This window comes from Saccopteryx leptura, chromosome 4 (assembly GCF_036850995.1).
Source record: "Saccopteryx leptura isolate mSacLep1 chromosome 4, mSacLep1_pri_phased_curated, whole genome shotgun sequence".
Lineage (NCBI taxonomy): Eukaryota > Metazoa > Chordata > Mammalia > Chiroptera > Emballonuridae > Saccopteryx > Saccopteryx leptura.
The window spans coordinates 112,940,194-112,962,576 of NC_089506.1; positions in this window are offsets into that span (position 1 = coordinate 112,940,194).

Genomic DNA, 22,383 nt, shown 5'->3' on the forward strand with positions numbered 1-22,383 from the left:
AATTCCTGAGAAAAGAAAAACCAGGAGAGGATGCTTTTTAGGACCCAGTGTTCATCTACCAAAAACATTCACAAAGCAGTTAAAGAGTTCTTCTGCCAAGCTGAGCCCTGTTTGCATGCTGCCTATTTATATCTGAACTTATTGGTAGGAATGTCCATGACATAAATTGGTGGAAACAGATAATGGAAAAAATATTTTCAGAGATTATATAGATCTTAGTATTAATATTTGAGGCTATCTCTTCCTCCTTTCCAGAACTCGTGGCAGTAGGAATTAACTAAGGACTCTGATTATAATTTTGTTCAGAAAGGGCCAAACAATGAAATACTCCCAAATTTTGTACCTAAGAATTTATAAAGTTACCCTGCTCCTAAACTGAATAATTTAATTTGAAAATAAATTTTCTGCCCCAGAATAGCTAAGAGGTTACTGTAAAAAATGAAATAACAAGATGAAAACAATAGAAAATCAGCTAAGACAGGTCCCAAATGCCTCTTTAAGAAATTACATTCCCTTAAGGCAGTGGTTCTCAAAGTGTGCGCCAGGGTGCACTGGTGTACCCTAGAAGATTTCCAGGTGCACCTTATGGATTCCAGAGAAATATGTGCTTGTTGGGGACCAAAAAACCAACAGGGTTTTTGGAGTTTAGATTTTGGGGGGGACAGAGGTGTGGGAAATTGGCTGTAAGCTAACAGTCTGCCCAACCCCCACCTCACTTGCCTGACTAGGTTGCAAAAGGCTGTTAAGCTGTGGTGCTGGATTGTTTACACTACCCCCATGTTCCCCAGAAAGACTGGAGGCAAGTTTCTTCTATCCTTTGTTTGGTGTAAAGTTAAGATGATATGTATGGTGGCGGTTTTGGGATTGATAATTAAATATAAGGAATTGTCTCTTGAAGTCTTTTGGATTTCTATAAAAGAAGAATATGTGGCAATATTTTAAAAAGCTTTGAACATTTTACTACAATTTTCAATATCCTATTTATGTGAATTAGGATGTTCTACCCTCAACACAATTAAGAGTAAAAAGAGAGGAATTCTTCAATGTATTGATGAGAAAATGAGAGTTTGCCTAAACATTGAAGAAATCGCTAGGACGCATCAGGCTCATGTTTCTCATAAACACAAGAATGAAAAAACTTAACATATTTACGCCAGGACCTGCCAAATTTACTAAATCTTACTAAGAATGTATCTATATATATAAAAAGATAACTTTTTGTCATTTTTTTTTATTCTTTAACCCCTCTTTTTTAAGAATTCTAAAAAGCATAACTCAAAAAATGTATCATAAAAATGTTTTTTAATGTCAGAATAAATTTAATTTTGTCGAATTTATTTCATTTAATTACCATAAAAGCATGCTTGGACTTTTTTATCTTTAATATTTTACTTAATTATTATAACATATTTCTCAGAAATTTGTATATAGTGCACCTACAATTATTTGTAGGATTTTAAATGCACCCCAACTTCAAAATGTTTGAGAACCACTGCCTTCAGGGATGATAGGCAATGGAGTATAGCATCACTGACGATAATGGCTTTCTCCTTTTTACTGTCATTGTTAAACTTGAAAAAAGAACAACAAATCATTTGTAGTAAATGCTTTCTTCTTGAGTTGAGGACTGCTCTGAGAAGAAAGCCTTGCATAAAATTTTGATATTATGTATCAGTCATTCTTTATTGAAATGAAACAAAATTTGGATCATAGTATAGTAGATATAATTTAAGATGTAGCACTATATTTTTTCTTTGCTTTTTTAAATTGGAATTATTTTTTAAATGTAAACTTTACTTTCTAGAGAAGGTTTAGGTTCACAGCAACACTGAGTGGAAAGCACAGAGATTTATCATATACTCCCTACCCCCCCCCACACACACACACATAACACAACCTCCCCAACTATCAACATCCCCCACCAGAGTGGGACATTTGTTATTATAATGGATGAACCTACATTGACACATCTTAATCACGCACAGCTCACAGTTCACCTTAGGGTTCCCACTTAGTATAAATTTCATGGATTTTGACAAATGTCTATGACATGTTTCCATCATTATAGTATCATACAGAGTAGTTTCACTGCACTAGACATCCTCTAGGTTCCTCCATATTTTCATCCCTTCCTTCTACCTAATCCCTGGCAATCGCTGATCTTTTTTCTGTCTCCTTAGTTTTGCCTTTTCCAGATGTTACATAGTTAGAATCATACAGCATGCAGCCTTTTCAGATCAGCTTCTTTCACTGAGTAATAGTCTTTTTTTTTTTTAAAAAAAAGGCATTATAAAAGCTCCCTGAAGCCATGTATGTTGCTATGGCACGGCAATAAATCACATGAAGGTTCAGACTCAAGTACTGCTTTGCTCCTTGGGCAAGTCACTGCCTTTATTAAGCTTTAGTTTTCTCGTCTGTTAAATGAGGATAACATTAAAACCTCTCCCACCAACTTTATTCTGTTGTTGTGAAAAATCAGTTTCCTTTTCTAAAAAATGGAGGTAATAAGGTCTCTACTGTAGGGCTGTTGAATGGATTAAATAGCCATGTGTGTGAAGAGTTTAGTGCCGTGCCTGGAACATGTTACTGATTTAATAGCAGTGGCTGAATTTATATTTCAATGTGGGCTGAATATTTTTTATTTGATCCTCTAAAACTACTTTCTATATTTTTTCCATCTTGCTTTGTGGAACACCATTTCTAGACACATTAATTGTGGACCCTTCCTTGTGGTTTCCTGATAAATTCAGCAGATGGGAAGTCCCAGAGGAGGTCAGAGGCAGGGAGGGACAGTGCTTGCTATTCACTCACCACACCTCCTCTCTGTCAGGCTGGAGGTGGATTATGGCTGCATTCCTCTTCCAAGGACAAAGATCATACTGACAGCCATCTGAGAATTGTTGGGTTCCCTTAACCCTCATGCCTTTGTAAATTAATCTCTTAAATTAACTTTTTGAGGTCATTTAGAAAGTTTCTGCTGTTTCCTGTTAGGAAGACACATAATGTGTGCCCTTCATATTTACAGGAAAATTATTATTACGATTTTACATTGTAAAGCAGCCAGGGCATCATAAAATCAAGAACCATAAGGAACTCAATAAAGTCTTGCAAGTTATTGCTAACATCCTTTTATATCCAACACTGGTCATAATTTATGAAGATGTATTTTCAACTTCAATAAAAAATGTGAAGAAATTTTAGAGATTTGGAAAAAAATTCTAAAGATGAATAAAATTTGCAAAATACCAGAAAGAAAGACTGGGCAATTATTTCTCATTAAAAATAAACCAAAAGAGAGAGAAACCCACACACACAAAAATTCCCTGGGTATTTTTTAGCTTGGTAGAACAAAAACAATTATTTAAACAAAGTATATTTACTGTTTGTAACTTATGTGTTTGCAGATGTGTTCTCCAATCTGATGCTTCTTTTCTGGAACTCTGAATAGTGAGATATGTACAAACCCAAAAGTCAATACTTTAGTAATAACTGTTCAATGAGAATTTCAATGGCAGCATGAATTTTCTCTAATAATAAAAGAATTGAATGGAAGTGCATACAATCCACAGCTATGATTCTGCTTATCTTAATGGAATATTTTACCTTAACAAAATCACTGACTAGTTTTTTCCAATTTTATAAATATATTTTTCATTATAAATTATGTTATAATGAAAAGCAGGTCAGATCGGATCGTTTACAGCAAAATGGTGGGATCTTGATAACATTATATGAAATGAAATAAGTAAATCAGAAAAAAACAGGAACTGCATTATTCCATATGTAGGTGGGACATAAAAGTGAGACTAAGAGACATTGATAAGAGTGTGGTGGTTACGGGGGGAGGGGGGAGAGGGAGAGGGAAAAGGGGAGGGGGAGGGGCACAAAGAAAACTAGATAGAAGGTGACAGAGGACAATCTGACTTTGGGTGATGGGTATGCAACATAATTGAACGACAAGATAACCTGGACATGTTATCTTTGAATATATGTATCCTGATTTATTGAGGTCGCCCCCATTAAAAAAATAAAATTATTAAAAAAAAAAAAGAAAAGCAGGTCAGCCTTAATGCTAAATGATAGACAAAAAGTATAATACAGAATATGTGAATGTGGTGATTTCTTTACTGCATGTGTGAGGCATGACATCACACCCAGAATATTCCATAAGAAATTTTCGTTTTTGCTTGAGCTCCACTTGACATTTGGTTTGGAACACCATCAAGATTCAGGATGTTTCCAGTCTTATTTCTACAAATTCCTTTCTTCTGATAATTTCTTAAAAGATTACTCTTCAAGTTTATGTATTTCCATAGAAAAAAATTTAAACAGATTTTTTTCACATATAAGGAATTATTCTTGGCAATAATTCAAGTAAATTAGTCAACAAAAATAAATATTTTAAAAAAACAGAATGGTTTTGACAATTAACATAAAATGTGACAATATTCCTAAACACTAAAAAATTTTCCAAAGACATTTATGTTTATACTCAGTAAGATCAGGCCCAATAAAGCCTGAAAACTTATTGTAAATGTAAGTTTATAAACAAAAAGTAATTTTAAACTATCAATGTAAACTATAGTACTATATTGATGTATTTTAAAACTTTTAAAAGCAAAGCCAAACATGTTTTAAAAATTAAAATAACATGTGCCTCATAGCTACATTTTTTATTAAATCTTAAGCTTTATTATTGCAGTCTATCTACTTTGTAATAATTTTGTAATATTAGAGAACAAATTATAAAATTATAGTTCTGAAGGTTAGCTACAGAAAATGATTACAGACATTATTAGTACTAAGAAAATCCTAAACTTTTCAAATCCAGTAAAAGCTCTTTTTCTGGAATGTTGGAAAGTTTGTGTTCACTGATTTTCATCATTTGAAAGTCTTTCATCTTTCTCCTGTCAAGTTTCTTATACAAGATACCTAGAAGCCTCTTCTGCAATGTTCTGTTCTGCTCTGTACCATTTAGAAACAGCATCAGTTCAGCAGAAATAGGGAAGATTAAAAATGTGAATTTTTCATTTAACAAAAATTTTAGTCATCAATCATTATGTTGCTTTTTGGGATGTGGAAAGCAATGAAAGATCTAGAATAAACAGACTTGAATATGAATTGAATCTAGCACTGCCAAATACCAGCTATAGAACCTTGGACTTCATTTCCTCACATCTTAATTTATTCACCTATGAAAGAATACTTCCTAACATTTATCGAACAGGTCTTTGTGTCGGGCAGATTTGGCCAATGCAATGTGAGTACACAGGATCATGCAAGTCTGAGGAAAATCTTTACGTGTGCTTTTTGGAAACTACATTTTATTTACTCTTAACACTTGCAGCAATTCCTAAGGTGTGTGGTGGGAGTTGGGGGGATTGCTTATAATGATGAGAATAATGATATGGTTATGATAATGGTGCCTAATATTCTTTTAACAGGCACTGTTATGTATTTTATATATTAACCTTTTTAAGAGAATCTCCTCATTTATTATTTTTTTTTAAGATTTTATTTATTCATTTCAGAGGGGGGGGGAGAGAGAGAGAGAGAGAGAGATAGAGAGAGAAGGGCAGAGGAGCAGGAAGCATCAACTCCCATATGTGACTTGAGCAGGCAAGCCCAGGCTTTTGAATCGGCAACCATAGCGTTCCAGGTCGACGCTTCATCCACTGTGCTACTACTGGTCTACTCATTTATTCTTTTTCATAGAAATTTGCTAGCTTAAAAAATGTGTCTGGGAAAGGTGTGTATATACACTTTTGCCCTTGAGAAAAGACCATGAAGAAGTTATTGGGGCCATGATCTAATTTCAAGTACACAGTGACTTTAAAAGGTATGACAGTTATTAAATTTGAGATAAAAAGAGCAGCAAACTAGACTATTTAGACAGGCAGCCAGTGGAGCTGACAATACAATGAGTTGGCCATTGAGTTTAATGAGTACTATACTCTTCTGATTACTGCTAATGTCTATCTCTGCCAGGTGGTATACATAATTTCACAAGTGCCTAAAGGAACACCTGCTGTGGGCTCATCTGTAAAATGAAGATGATGCTGGCACCTATTTTATAGGTTGCTGTGCTACTGCCCGAAAGCCCCTTAATACTGCTGTTGCTGTTGTAACACAGCAAAAGGGGAATAGTTTTCTTTCATCTGATAGTTAGGAAAATATTCAGAAAAACTATCATGTTGACAGAATATTAAACACAGGAACCTGTGTATGATACTTTTACATATATTATCTCACTTTTTCTTCTCAGCAACTCACTCACCTCTGTGACTTCAATTTTATAGAATTCCTAAAGAGAATAATTTACTTGACTAGAATCACATAGCAAATAACTAAGATCTCTTGCTTCTTCTAGTGATTTCTCTAATCTGCCATATTTCTCTTTCTATATCCTGGCCCAGCCTCACCTACACAATTTCTCCTGGTTAAATTCCAATGATGCTTTGTTCCATTGTAGGCCCTTGTTTGTCTGGTTAAAGGGCTTGGGCTCCCTTTAGTCCTGAATATGATAAATAGCTGTGGAGATTAGGAAATGGGGCTGAATCTGCAGGAAGGAATTCACCATTACAATCTGGAAGCTTTCTAGAATTCCCAGGATACAGGTACAGCCACTTAAAGTACTTATTGAATATATGCTGGGGCATTTTATATTTTTGATGATGTTATAAATAATATCCTTTTATAAAATTCTATTTTCAATGTTCTGTTACTAGTGTGTAGAAATTGAATTGATTTTTCTTAATTGATGTTGTGCCATAAATATTTGTAAGGTCTATATTAATTTCATACTATATTTGGTGAGGGTTATCTTTATACTCTTACATGTGGGACTAATGACAGTCTGGTTTCCTTTCCATTCCTTGTACTTTATTTTCTTATTAGGCTAGAATGTCCAGTCAGTATTGATTAGAGGTGGAAAGATTGAACATCCTGATCTTTCTTTATTTTTTATTTAATTTTTATTTATTGATTTCAGCAAGAGAGAAAGGAAGAGACAGACAGGAAAATCGATCTATTCCTGTCTGTGCCCTGACTGGGGATTGAACTGGCAACCCCTGTACTTCCGGACAATGTTCTACCAACCAAGTTATCTGGCAAGGGCCCAATCTTTCTTATATTTTTATTTTAAAAATAAGTATTTTCCATTTAAGTGTGATTCTGGCTATATGGTTTTAAATCAGGCAGTTTTATTCTTTTGATCAATTTTTTTTTTTTTTTTTTACAGAGACAGAGAGAGAATCAGAGAGAGGGATAGATAGGGACAGACAGACAGGAATGGAGAGAGATGAGAAGCATCAATTATCAGTTTTTCGTTGCAACACCATAGTTGTTCATTGATTGCTTTCTCATATGTGCCTTGACCCTGGGCCTTCAGCAAACCAAGTAATCCCTTGCTTGAGCCAGTGACCTTGGGTCCAAGCTGATGAGCTTTTGCTCAAACGAGATGAGCCCACATTCAAGCTGGCGACTTCTGGGTCTCGAACCTGGGTCCTCCGCATCCCAGTCCAACGCTCTATCCCAGGGGTCCCCAAACTTTTTACACAGGGGGCCAGTTCACTGTCCCTCAGACTATTGGAGGGCCGGACTATAAAAAAAAACTATGAACAAATCCCTATGCACACTGCACATAACTTATTTTAAAGTAAAAAAATAAAACGGGAACAAATACAATATTTAAAATAAAAAACAAGTAAATTTAAATCAATAGACTGACCAGTATTTCAATGGGAACTATGCTCCTCTCACTGACCACCAATGAAAGAGGTGCCCCTTCCGGAAGTGTGGCGGGGGCTGGATAAATGGCCTCAGGGGGCCACATGCGGCCCGTGGGCCGTAGTTTGGGGACCCCTGCTCTATCCACTGCACCACCGCCTTGGTCAGGCTGATCAAAAATTTTAATATACAAAAATTAGGGGATATTTTAAAAGGAACATGTGATAAAATATCCCCTAATTTTTTGAGCAGTATATAAAAGAATGTTGAATTTTACCAAATACATTTTCTCCATCTATAAAGATAACAATTTTTTTCTTTAATCTCTTACTCTATAAATTTTTGGGTTTGCCACGGAATTTTAGTAATTTGTTTATGTGTGGCACAAAAAAAGATTAAAAATTACTGGGTTAGCCTGATCAGTGGTGGCACAGTAAATAGAGCATCTGCCTGGGACACTAAAGACACAGGTCAAAACTCTGAGGTCACCAGCTTGAGGAAAGGCTCATCTGGCTTGAGGACAGGCTCCCCAGGTTGAGCATGAGGTCACTGGTTTGAGAGTAGAACCACTGGCATGATTTTATGGTTGCTGTCTTAAACCCAAAGGTCACTGACTTGAAGCCCAAGGTTGCTGGCTTGAGCAAGGAGACACTGGCTCAGCGGGAGCCCACTGGTTAAGGCACATATAAGAAGAAATAAATGAAAAACTGAAGTACTGCAATGAGTTGATGCTTCTCATCTCTCTAACTCTCTCTCATTCTCTCTCTCTCTCTCTCTTGCAAAAAAATAATCCCAGAAACCAAAAATAAACAAACAAACAAAAAGCACTGGGTTAGACAGACTTTATACTAAGTAGTAATTCACCTGGCTTGTTAGACCTCAGTTTAATCACCACTGCCTCTGGAAAATCTTGCAGCACTCCTGGTTAAATGCTGCTGTGGATTCCTGTATTTCCTCTATCAAATCATTTGTCTCACGATTATTAAAAGCTGTTTAATGAGTAGCTTTTATGTCAGATTGTTAGCTCTGTGAGAGTAAAGACAATTTCTAAATTATCACCAAGCACTTAGCAATGTCTGAAACAGTAAGTACTCAGTAAACCTTTGTTGAATAAACAGGCAATTTCTTGTGTCTGTGTATTTCTCTGCCCATCTCTTCCATAAGACCGTAAATTTTAATTGACTTTTACATCCACCATACCAAAGAGCAGAAAAGTAATTTAAAATGCCTGCTCTGGATAACCTTGAGAGCTTGAGAGCAGGGTTCAAATCCAGGTTCTGCCATTCACCAACTGTGTTACTACAAATAAATTACTTCACCTCTCTGTTCCTTAGTTGCCTCATCTGTAAAATCAGAAAAAAATAACACTTTCTACTCACTAGATTGTTTAAGTTTATATGTGTAAAACACTTTTAAAATTATCTGGCATCACTGTAAGTGATAAGTTAATGATAGTTATTATGTTAGTACATGACAGGTAAATGAGTAGATAAAAAATAATGAATCTATAAAAACAGAAAATTAAGATAATACTTGCTCTGTCTCTGACTGTTTTGATTAAGTGGTGAGAATTTTAAATAATAACAAGCATATGAAGTGTTTCATTAAATCATTAAAAATGGAAAACCCCAGTGGCCACATGGAACTTTTTTTTTTCTTTTAGAGAAAAGTAACAAGGCCAGAGAAATATGTAGTTAGGTTACTGGAATGTTTATCTTACATTTTAGCCTCTACTACAACTAGATTATTTTAAATATATACTTTTAATGGCTTAATATTTTTTAACTACAAAATAACTGAATAAGAATATTTCCTCAGACTTGATAGCTCCAGTAAAATAATCTCTGATTTTCCTTTTTTTTTTTTCTGGGACTTTAGCTATTACATGTTTTCTGTAGTTCATATATTATTTGAATAATTTCTTCATTTCTTTTTTTTTTTGACAAGAACATTTAAAAATGCTACCCTTGTAGTCATTCTCAAAGGTTGCTAGATGTACATATTAGTCCTAGATATTAAACTTCACTGCTATGATAACCATTGAATGTTTCTATTATATACAACTGAGTCATGATTTAGGGTTGCAAATAAATAATGAACTCTTCCTAATCTTTATCCAAATTTCATGTAAAAAGAGTTTAGGAAAAAATTCCTAAGATATTTACATTTATGCAAATATAGCAGGGAATGAAGTGATTCACCACTGTTGCCACCTAAGCCTAGACAGATAAAAGAGCAAATTATTTTACTCATTGTGCTTGTTTCAGAATTAAAAAATAAAAAAGGAAATACAAAAATATAATCCTTTTATTTAAAAAACTCGAGGACATTTCTAAAGTATAATACACAATGTTCTAATTTTTATTTAATATTTAAAAGTATAGCATGTTATTGTTTTACTCTTTTGGAAAGAATCTCATTAATTAACCAATTTAGAAATTAAAGACCACATTTGTTTTTTTTAGAAAAAAGCACATATTTATAGAGAAATATCCCTATTTTAAGATTTAAAATACTGGCTATTACTATCCAGTTCAAACAAGAGGTATAAATAATGCGACATCAGTATTAGTTTTGGTCCCAAATATAAATGAATGAGCCAAAGGTCAAAGCTAAGCATAGATTGAAAGTCACTCTTATCATCTGTATTTTGATTTGTTTTATATCTCAAAAAAGAAGCTTGTGGAATTACCCTCCAGGGAACATCAGAAACACACAGAAGAAATTTAAGCTTATGTGAACATTTTTCCGGATGAGCTAAAATAATAGGTATTAAATTCATTTTTGACAGCGTTTCTAATCTACTCTTCCTATAACTGAGACTAATTTACTTGTCCTGCTAAATGACTAAGAAAGACATACTTGATTCCAGATATAAGAAATGAGAGGCCTTCTATTTTTTCATATTCCTATTGCAGGACAAAAGATTCCCCTTTGCTATCACAATAATACCTGCAATTTACTTAGTGCTTATTTTCAGTGAAATGAAAGTGGGTATCTGTCTAAATTTAGGTCTCAATTCCTCTTACTCTGCTGTGACTCAAGCAATTTATTTAAATATTCTTTTTTTTTTTTTTTTTTTTTTTTTCATTTTTCTGAAGTTGGAAACAGGGAGCGACAGTCAGACAGACTCCCGCATGCGCCCAACCGGGATCCACCCGGCACGCCCACCAGGGGCGATGCTCTGCCCACCAGGGGGCGATGCTCTGCCCATCCTGGGGGTCGCCATGTTGCGACCAGAGCCACTCTAGCGCCTGAGGCAGAGGCCACAGAGCCATCCCCAGCGCCCGGGCCATCTTTGCTCCAATGGAGCCTTGGCTGCGGGAGGGGAAGAGAGAGACAGAGAGGAAAGCGCAGCGGAGGGGTGGAGAAGCAAATGGGCGCTTCTCCTGTGTGCCCTGGCCGGGAATCGAACCCGGGTCCTCCGCACGCTAGGCCGACGCTCTACCGCTGAGCCAACCGGCCAGGGCAATTTATTTAAATATTCAATGTCTCTGCTGTTTGATTGGATTAAAATGGGAGATAGTAACAGGACCCAGTCATAGAGTTTTATTACTTCTCACTTTATTTTTTGCCCATATTTTACTCAAGATATTGCCAGTGCTTCAGGATGCCAGTTGTGTTATAGTCTCTATGAAAGCTATGATTATATGTTTTCCGATGAGCCAAGCACTGCAAATAAGTCACCAGAGACCCAACAGGAACAGACTGAGAAGAAAGTTAGTGCTACGCTGATTGAAGAACCCAAATGTCTCTTCCAAATCTCATGATGTGATCCACTAAAGATGATTAAGAAGTGATAGAACAAAACATGAGGTGTGCAAGTACAGAGGAAACACAATGATATACAGTTCTACTTAACATAGTGACATACAAGAAAGCTTTTGTAGTCTCATGACGTTTTCACCTGTACATAGTTGATGTAGGCATTTGCATCTTTTCCAAATGGCTTCAGTAGGTAAAGTACCTTTGAGCAACCAGTCAGTTCCTCTCTTCTCATTCATTCATTCATTCATTCATCCATCCATCCATCCATTCATTCAATATGCCAAATATTGTCCAAGCACAGAGAAAAAAAAATTTTTTTTTTTCTTTTCATCAAGTGAGAGGCAGGTATGCAGAGAGACAGACTTCCACATGCATCCCAACCAGGATCCACCCAGCAACCCATCTGCAACTGACGTTCTATCCATCTGGGGTCACTGCTCCATTGCTCAGCAACTCAGCTATTTCAGTGCCTAAAGCAGAGGCCATGGAGTCCTCCTCAGTGCCTGGGGACAACTTGCTCAATTAAGCCATGGCTGTGGGAGAGGTAGAGAAAGAGAGAGACAGAGAAGGAGGAGGGGAAGGTGTGGAGAAGCAGATGGTCACGTCTCCTGTGTGCCCTGACCAGAAATCGAATCTGGGACTTCAACAAGTCAGGCCAACACTCAACCGCTAAGCAAACTGGCCAGGCCCCAAAACTATCTTTTTTCTTGAAGAGCTCTAGGCTAGGGACAAAAGGTCACACAGACAGATAATATTACAAGGATTTAAGCCAAAGCACATACAAAATGAAACAGGAACACCGACAAAAGAGAAAATAATTCTGCCTGGGGAAAAGAACAGTGCTTCGACAAGAGGTACACATCTGATTGCCTTCCTTTTTTATACCATTAATAGCTGTTGGTGCTAAATATTTGTATTTATTAACTCACTGGGTGGGGGCAGAACACAATGACATTTTAATCTTTTTATTTATGAGTTGAAATATATTTATAGAGATATTTCTCCTCACTTACCATTTCATTGCCCAGTGTCACAGTTCATATAGGAAACCAGAATAAATACTTGAGTCTTTCACTTCATTTATTAGTTTTCAAGATAATAAATTGGTTCTCTATATCCTCCAAAAGAGATCAGTTAGATTTTTAAATTATCATTACAAACTCATGGATTTAAATGTATTTGATGTCTCAATCCATTGAAATTATTCTGAAGTTTGAATTGTCCTATATTTGGCCAGTGGGAACCTCTCTAAGGTGGCTCCTGAGACCCTAGTCATGTTTGATAGTTTTCTTACCACTGTATGACAACTGTTCTAGGCTCATCTTGTATATTTCCTCCCCTAAACTTAGAATTAGAAATTTCTTGAAGAAAAAAAAAACTGGTTTCTTTTAATGAGGAATCTTATTTCAAGAACATGATCTGTGACAGCAGTCATCATTCCTACATTGTTCATAGTTTCTGGTTGTTTTTAATCCAGGGAAGGTTTTCTTTAAACTCCAGTAGTTGGTTGTACACTGGAATGAATGACTTGGTGTTACAAGTCATTTCACATTGATTGCACTAGGGAACAATTTCTTTTTAATTTTCTGTTGCAAGAGGTTTTAGAGCTTTTTCTATATATTTCTGCATCACTGATTACAAATCTGAAATCCATTTTTTGGTGCATGCTCTAGTTTTTATTCAGTTTTAATTTCTTTTTGTTACAGTTAATGACATGTGTTGGTTTTTAAATTGGAGTTAAAGGGCAATGACTCTTGGATTGAACATAACCACAGGGCAAATAACATTTTACAAACATCACTTTTACATAATTGTAGTTGTTTTTAAATGTAAAAAATTATTATCTGATAAAAACACCCTCTTATTTTAAGATTGAATCATGGCTTCTTCAAGTAGGCGTAAATGTAAGAATAGTCCTGACACCTTCTGTTATATATGTGGCTGTTACACACTTCAACGTCAAAGGCGCAGTATTTCATCATTTGTGACATGTGCATATATTGCCTATTTTCAAGTTCTTCTTGGCAATCAAGACAAGAATTGGGCTCCTCATATTGTGTGTCATGATTGTGAGGAAATGTTTCATGACTGGACAAAAGGAAAATGCAAAGGAATGTCTTTTGGTATTTCCATGGTTTGGCATAAACCTAAGGACCACAGCAGTGACTGTTATTTCTGTCTGATCTATACAAAAGGCATTGGCAAGAAAAAACAGCATATGATCACATATCCTAATATTCCTTCAGCAATACGACCTATCCCACACTCTGAAACACTCCTGGTTCCAGTTTTCAATGGTTTTATTTCTTCTAAGGATGAAGAAAGTGAACATGGTGTTCAAGTGTATTTCGATAAGATGCATGAGGAAATGGTTGTAGAATCTGAAGGGTCTTCTTCCGATGCCAAGCAGTCATTAATCCCTCAGCAGTTTAGCCAACCCCAATTGAATGACTTAGTAAGAGATTTGGGCCTATCGAAGAAAGCAGCTGAGTTATTAGCCTCCAGACTTGAAAAGAATCACCGGTCAGCTAAAGTATCCCATTTCAGGAAGAGTGAACAGATTTTTGAGGACTTATTTCCCCGAAGACAAACACTTTGTTTACTGTCATGATATTAGTAGTCTTCTCAGCCAGCTAGGTGTTACCACTTACAGAAATATGATGGACAGAAATACGATGACAGACTACTGCTGGAGCATCAAACAAGATTGTCCTCAACAAGTACACAAACGCAAGAGCTACAAATGCAAGATTTTGCCTGAATAGAATTTAAATAAGTGTTGCACAAATTTTATGATTAAAATAAGTGTTTCAATATGTTCTATTTTGAAATTGCAGACAAATTCTGATGCATCATGTCTTTTATTCTATTAGTGTATTTACTGCATTATATAAATTATTATATTTTCACAAAGATGATGCCCAAGAAGATATTCTACTTCATTATGTTAAACTAAATGTTGAAAATTTTATAATATGATGAAAACCTAAAATCTTGAATGGCAAAAAAACTGTAGCTTACAGAGGAAAAACTGTCAGATTTGAGATCAGCACACTCGAATTAGGTAAGAACAAGTGTTTTTGTGGATGCAACAAAAATTTTGTTCCCCAGAGTAGTTTTTAGCATTTTCTTCTAGATCCTTGATTTAGTTTTCTTCTTCTTTTATGGCTTATGCTTTTTCAGTCCCTTTATGGAAATTACTTTATCCCAAGTTATAAAAGCATTCTAAAAGTTTTAAAGCTTTTACTTTCACTCTTAAGCTATTAACACACCTGGAACTGAAAATTTTTGTATCAGTGTATAAAATTATTTTCATAAAAACAGAGAAATTCATCATATAGGTTATCAAAAAGATTGTACTTTTTATTCCTCAAGTGACAGGAAGAGAGATAGAGAGACAGACTCCTGCATGTGCCCTGACAAGGATCCACGCAGCAACCCCCATCTAGGGCCGATGCTCTGCCCGTCTGGTGACATGCATGTAAGCAAGCTATTAAATAAATTGTACTTCTGAGCAATTGTTTATTTGTATCTCATGGAATTATGAAATAGTCTGATTCATATCTGGTTTCTGATTTGGACATGAGGAATATAAAAGTGTAGCAATAGCCATGCTGGCTTAAGGCAGCAGAGCAGATAGAAAGAGCCATATTAAAAGTTAACTGGGCCCTGGCCGGTTGGCTCAGTGGTAGAGCGTCGGCCTGGCATGCGGGAGTCCTGGGTTCGATTCCCAGCCAGGGCACACAGGAGAAGTGCCCATCTGCTTCTCCACCCCTCCCCCTCTCCTTCCACTCTGTCTCTCTCTTCCCCTCCTGCAGCCAAGGCTCCATTGGAGCAAAGTTTGCCCGGGCACTGAGGATGGCTCTGTGGCCTCTGCCTCAGGCGCTAGAATGGCTCTGATTGCGGCAGAGCGACGCCCCGGATGGGCAGAGCATCGCCCCCCGGTGGGCATGCCGGGTGGATCCCGGTCGGGCGCATGCGAGAGTCTGTCTGACTGCCTCTCTGTTTCCAACTTCAGAAAAATACAAAAAAATAAAAATAAAAAAGGCTAACTGTACTTCTACTTCTACACACAGCTGGACCAAGAAAGAACACATAGTACTTGTGAACCAGTTATGAACCTTCTAGCCTGACCAGGCGGTGGCGCAGTGGATAGAGCGTTGGACTGGGACGCAGAGGACCCAGGTTCGAAACCCCAAGGTCACTAGCTTGAGCGTGGCAGGCTTATCTGGTTTGAGCAAGGCTCACCAGCTTGAGCCCAAGTTTCTGGCTTGAGCAAGGGGTCACTCGGTCAGCTGTAGCCCCCCAGTCAAGGCACATATGAGAAAGCAGTCAATGAACAACTAAGGTGCCACAACGAAGAATTGATGCTTCTCATCTCTCTCCCTTCCTGTCTGTCCCTCTCTCTTTCTTTCTCTCTCTCTCTCTCTCACACACACACAAACACACACACACACAAAGATATGTACCTTCTATAGGTACATAGAAGAGATCAGCCAAGAAGACTCTTAAAGGGAACTACTTTGCCCAAGAGATACACTCAGGAAAAAAAGCCAGTCTTTAAATATCATAGTTAGAGATTCCAAGCAGAAGTTAAAGAGCCTGCTTTAAATCAGCCAAAGCCCCAAGAATGCCAATTCCAGATTGCTACAGTAGTCATATAAACCTGGAATTTTCCTGCCATCTTATAATGTCTTATAATGTATAATCAGACATTATAGCTAGCTGACTGGGTAAGGAGCACCAGGGTAGTATAGGAAAACAAAGGAGAAGCCAAACATTGGCCTGAAATGTCTCAGCAGTGGGAAGAATGAGCTTTAAAATAGGTAAGACATTATATTCTCAAGGTTCTGAATATTTAAATAGACACTTCTTGTGTTCAAAAATGAGGGAAAGATGTTTTTGGTTTTCAAGAATGACTGGAAAAGCTATGGGATTCACCTGAAAAATCATTTAAAAGGTGAAGACATACTCCATTAAGCAGACTTGAAGGAAAGCAGTAACAAAAAATATGTAGCTTTCTGTTCATTCTATAATGATTACTTTTGGTAAATAAATAAATTTATACTGATAAAAATCGGAAAAGGCTAGGAAGTACCTGTTTAAAACACATGTGAACTAAAACCATGGCCTAGTTTATGATATCCTGGTACTTAAGGTCAATTAAACCTTCAAACTCCTGAGCATGCCTCACCTCTTCCAGGGAGAAGCCAACCTGATTCTGGCTGAGTACTAATAGTCTATAAAAAGGTTTAGGCACAAGTCAAGTCCTTAACCAATGGTGGCTTTTATTCTCAGGCTTTTCTTTGCTATTACAGTTTGAGAGATAACACTTCACACTTTATCATAAGTTATTTCCCACTAAGTGAGTGTCTTTTTTTTCTCTCCAGTTACTACCAAAGTTCATCAGAATACTGGTAAGAACTTTGTGCTTAGTAGTTTTGAATTATAATTGATGAGTGATCAATAAGAAAAGACAAGTAGAGCTAGGGCAGCACAACTGGAGTGCTCTGATGGTAGGCAGAAAAGCCAATCAGCAACCTGAAACTAAACTTTTGTTAGCCCAGTCAACCTTTCACTTTACTATTCTCAAATTTTTCAGTATGAATTGAATGTCTTTTTATTTTATGCCCTAGATTCTCCTACCATAAAATATCAGGCATTTAAAATTTATATTATTTTGGAGTACTAGACTTTTGGAATAAGTCTTTTGGAATGACACTTAAGAACAATGAGAGCTGAAGGACTTAAATGGATTATACACTGCTATGTTTAAAGTTACCTCTAAGAAGTGAAATAATATGCATAAAAGAAGGAAAGTAGTTGGCAAAAAAGATAAGGGTATATAATCTTTTGGGACATAAATGCAACTCCACAGTTAGGCTTTCAAATTCAACATTTTTTAAAAGGTCTTTCTGTTGCTTTTCAATTATTTGTCAGGTAATCCTTGCTTTAAAGTAGATGTTTGCTTCTTTTCATGCATTTTTATGACTGTATTTTGTGATCATGAACATCAGGTAGTATTTTCTTTATAGCTAGATCTCACTGTTGAAACACTGTTAAAAATGATTATAGAACATTTCAATGGTCTTTGGATATATACTGCTCACAAAAATTAGGGGATATTTTATCACTTCATATTCCTTTTGAAATATCCCCTAATTTTTGTGAACAGTATATTTATCTCTTAATGTAGTGACTAAGTGCCTAGGGGTTCTCTGTTTTAACATTATTTTATAAAACCAGTATTTTCGCATTATACTGTAATTTACGGTCTTCTACCAAGAAAAGTATTCCTCACAAATGAAACACTAATCCCAAAGAGGGACAGTAGGAAAAACTAAAATGAATTATTTTCTTTATGAAAGAAGACATTATTCTTCCATAACTGAATCTACTTTTCAAAATTCTGGACAAAATATAAGGGTAAACAAAAATGTATAAAAAGCACTAACTGGCAACTTTAGCCTCAAGTCTTCATTTGAATCTTGATATTGATGATTTAAAAGAAGTGTAGCATAGATGAGCAAATGCTGAGGATTTAAAAGCAGTTTAGGAAGAGTTATATGAAATTGCCTTTGGACTACAGCAATTTCAAATGATTATATCATACTTAAGTAAAAAAACAGTATTTTAAGTTTTATCACAAAAAATGAAAATCAATCACTTAAGGATATTATTGTTTTTCAGTAATTTAAAAATAGAACTCCCAGTAGCAGATAAGTGAAGATGAAATGTCAATTTATGTTTTTAATATTAAAAATAATTCAATTATATGAATAAAAGAGATGTGACAGAGATATATTCCAAAGTGGGGAGGGGGTAGTTCTTAGACTATATCAGTTGCTTTGTACTGTTAACTTTATCATGAACATATGAAAATTATATTCTTTCTCTTATCACAAAAGCTAAAGTATATATGTTTCAGCCATCAAAATGATTACTTGTATTTTGGGGATAAAGGGAATTTTGCACCCTTATTTATGGCTTCTGATTTCTCTACAATAACCCCATTCAGGGAAATAAAAGGCACATTTGTTTCACTGATTCCATCTCAGCACATTCTAAAAGGCGATATGACTGCCAGAAAATCTATACTTAAACTTATTGGAATGTAATAGGACTGAGCAATTCCTTATAAAACACAGAGAGGTCAGATTTAACACGCCAGCCTGACCTCATCACGATCTAGAGTAAGAGCATTTAGTGATTTTTAAGACATTAATAGAGCAGGGTTATGGGAACGCTTCCCTAGATTTGACATTTCATTTTTTGGTGTGTGCACATAAGTGAATTCAATATAGGACTGTTCCAAAAGAAATACGAGTAAGTCAAGTTTACTGAATTACAGAATAGATACAATTAAATGTTAAACTCTAGTGATAGAGAACTGCCATCTCAAAGGCAGAAAACAAAATGGTGAATCAAGATAGAAATGATGAATAAGATGACTAAATTACTTCTTTGAATAGGTATTTTTCTAAGGAAATAAAAAAATTTAATCAGTGCAACATAATCTGGATCATTTTATGATAAATACAATGATAATTTTTAATTTTATCTTTCCAAGTCATATTTGTTTATCCTACGATTAGGGGGAAAAAACCACCAAAAGGAAATCGGCCTCAAAATATATTGAAAGGTGTACTATTTTTTATCACAGCAGAATCTCTACTGTATCTGAGAATGCTATAAAATTATTCAGCCCATATTTACTGCGTAATTATCATGCTCCCACAGTAGGGTAGAGATTAGGTAGACATTAGGAATGGGTATAAGAGTACACATAATAAAAACTGAAGGCAAGTGTTTGTATTCAAGAAGTTTACAACTGTGGTTGAGCTATAGCAATCTGAAGAAAAGTTAAAAGGGAAACACTGGCAGATAGTTCTTTTAGTAAATATTTAACTGTAAGACAAACTGGCTTTCCTTTGGAAATAAGAAGGAAGCCCGCCACCAGTGCAATGAACAGAACTTCACTGTGATGTCTGGTAACAGCCTGTCCTCCAACCTCTGGGCAAATCATGCTAATTATTAATACACTAGAGCAGAGTTTGGGTTTTATTTTGTCATACAGTCTTCTAAATGAAACTGCCTATACTGTTCCATTGGTTTGTTAGTAATAAAAGTTCCTTAGAAGTCATTCACACTAGAGCTGTTCTTTCTTAAATTTTATTCCAGGTTAAACTTCATCAAATTTTATTCTAGATTGTTCTATTGTAGTCCGTTTTATTCTAGAATTCGTTAAATAGCAGCAAGATAATAAAACCACAGTCTTCTTTCCCTTCCATCCTTCCCTCCCTCCTTTGTTTCATTCATTCATAGGAGAGGCAGGGAGAGAGACAGGAACATTAAGCTGTTCCTGTGTGCCATGACCTGGGAATCGAACTGGTAACCTCCAAGCCAGGACAACGCTCTAACCAAGCTATCTGGCTAGGATTTTTATTTATTGTTGATTTTTTTTTTTTTTTTTTTGAGAGAGAGAGAGAGGAAGGGAGAGGGAGGTGAGGGGGAAAGGAAGCATTCATTTGTTGTTTCACTCATTGGTTGTTTACCGTATGCGCCCTGATTGGGGATCCAACCTGCAACCTTGTTGTTTCAGGACACTCCTACCCACATGAGGTAACTGGCCAGGGCCTGACCCTGGCTTTCAATAAAATGGATAAGCTATGTCTACATATCTGTGAGACAAGTTACTGTTTCATTATTTTTGCATCCTAGCGTATTACTGTAGTGCTCAGAATTTCACAGGGTCTCAATGGATATTTACTGAATAATGAAAACTCTGTGATGAGCAGCAGTCTGGAAATACTGGTTCTAAAATACTGTTGCCACATGGACAAGTTATGGCTGACCAGTTTCCCTTGAAGTTAAATTTGCCTTTCTATGTAATAATAGAACCTATCATGGATCAGACACTTTACAATATTTTTTAAGCCCAACAACCATCCTGGAAAGCAGATATCTTATTTTCAAATTAGGGAACCTGAGGCCTAGAAAACTTAAAAAATGTGCTCAAATCCACCTATTCAGGAAGTAGGAAATCAGGGATTAATCCTGCTCATTCTGATCTTTCTACAGAACAATGACAAACTGGTGGGAATGGTTTTATAGAATCAGTACTCAAATTTACGGTAAGAAATCAAATCTATTCTCTCTGCATTCAAATATTTGTTTACTGATATCTATAAAAAAGAAAAGGGTGGATGTTTTCCTGCCTGACTGAAACATATGCTTGTATTATACAAGTACCAAAGGGGACAGATTGAATTTAAAGATATAGCACAATAGTGTTTGGTTTGGGTGTAAACACAACTACCCTGGTCCCTCAGCAGAAGACGATGGCACAACACAGAGGTGAGCAAATCCTAAAGAGAACTAAGGGTATTTCTGAGGAACCCATCTGTAGCAAGGGAATATCACTTCCGAGAGCCCCTAGAGACACCTCCAGAAGTAAAACAGAAAGCAACTGGCACGTCTCTTGAGTTATTTCTGATGTTTAAGGAAAAGAAGTGTTGACAGTGATACAGAAAAAGGGCACTATCTTTATTAGCATTATTGAGACTCCTGGATTAAGAAGGACTTCCACCTCTGCTATGATGGACTTTTTTTTTTAATCCTCTTAAATGAAGAACTAGAAAATCTGGGTAAAAATACAAAAAGGATCTTTTAGATGGCATCTTGACAGGAAAAGGTCCTGGAGAGGTGCAGAAAAGTCTGCCCATATTCAACTCTGTTTTTCCCCTTGTCTCATTTGCCAATTTGGAAGCTGTTCTAGAGGCTGAAGAATCACTCAGAAAATTGGCAGCTAAGAAGCAGAGAAGCCCAAAAGAGCTTTCAAAAATCCCATGGTTCTGAGAAAATACAAATAGGAGTTTCGGGGTTACTAAAGGAGGTTGGTACACATAAAAAGGACGTCCTGGGAACAAGAAAGAACCTGAACTAGACTAGATATAACTGACTAAAAACCATATAAATTAAGATGTTTTGCTCCAGGCCTAGCTTCCTAACTAACATAAGCAAAAGTAAAATCCTTTATGGAAGAAAAAACACCACTCAGAGCATTTTTTTTTCATAAACAAAGAATTTCCTTTAAGAACTTCTGGGTATACCAGAAAACAGGCATAAGAAAAATATAATAGAAACAAGATCCACAGCTGATCTAATACTGGAGTTTTTACTCACAGATTTCAGAATTTCACGAGAGAAACATAATCTATAAGTAGCAATCAAATGAAATTTTGAGAGCAGAAAAAGACAATGACTCGACAAGCTGGAAATTTCAATTTCAAAAACTCATCTAATTTATAATAAAATAAGAGGAAATACTTATGAATAGATTTAATTATATGTAAGACTTGTATGCTGAAAATTGCAAAGAGAAATTAAAGATCAAAATAAATAGAAAGATGGAAAGATATGCCTTGATCATACACTGGAAAACTCATTATTCTTAAAATGTCAATTCTCCCCAAACTGATCAATAGATTCAAGAGCATCCCAGCCAAATCCCAAAATGCTTTTTTAGAAATTGAAATACCAATTCTAAAATTTATATTAAAAGTCAAAGAAATTAAAATGGCAAAAACAATTTTGAGAAAAACAGTTGGGTAAGTTGGCATAAGGACAGACATATACCTGTCGATGGAAGTGGATAGAGATTTAGAAAACAAGTTGATTTTCAACCAAGGTATCAAGGCAATTCAATGGAACAAAGGAGAATCTTTTCAACAGTTGCTGCTGAAAAACAAAATTACCTTTTTGAAAAATAGAAATATCAACTCCTAGTGTTATATAACATAATAAAACTAACCTAGATAGTAGTCTAAATATAATATACTGTGAAAATTAGAAAGACAATAGAGGATTTTAAGTTAACGAACTTTA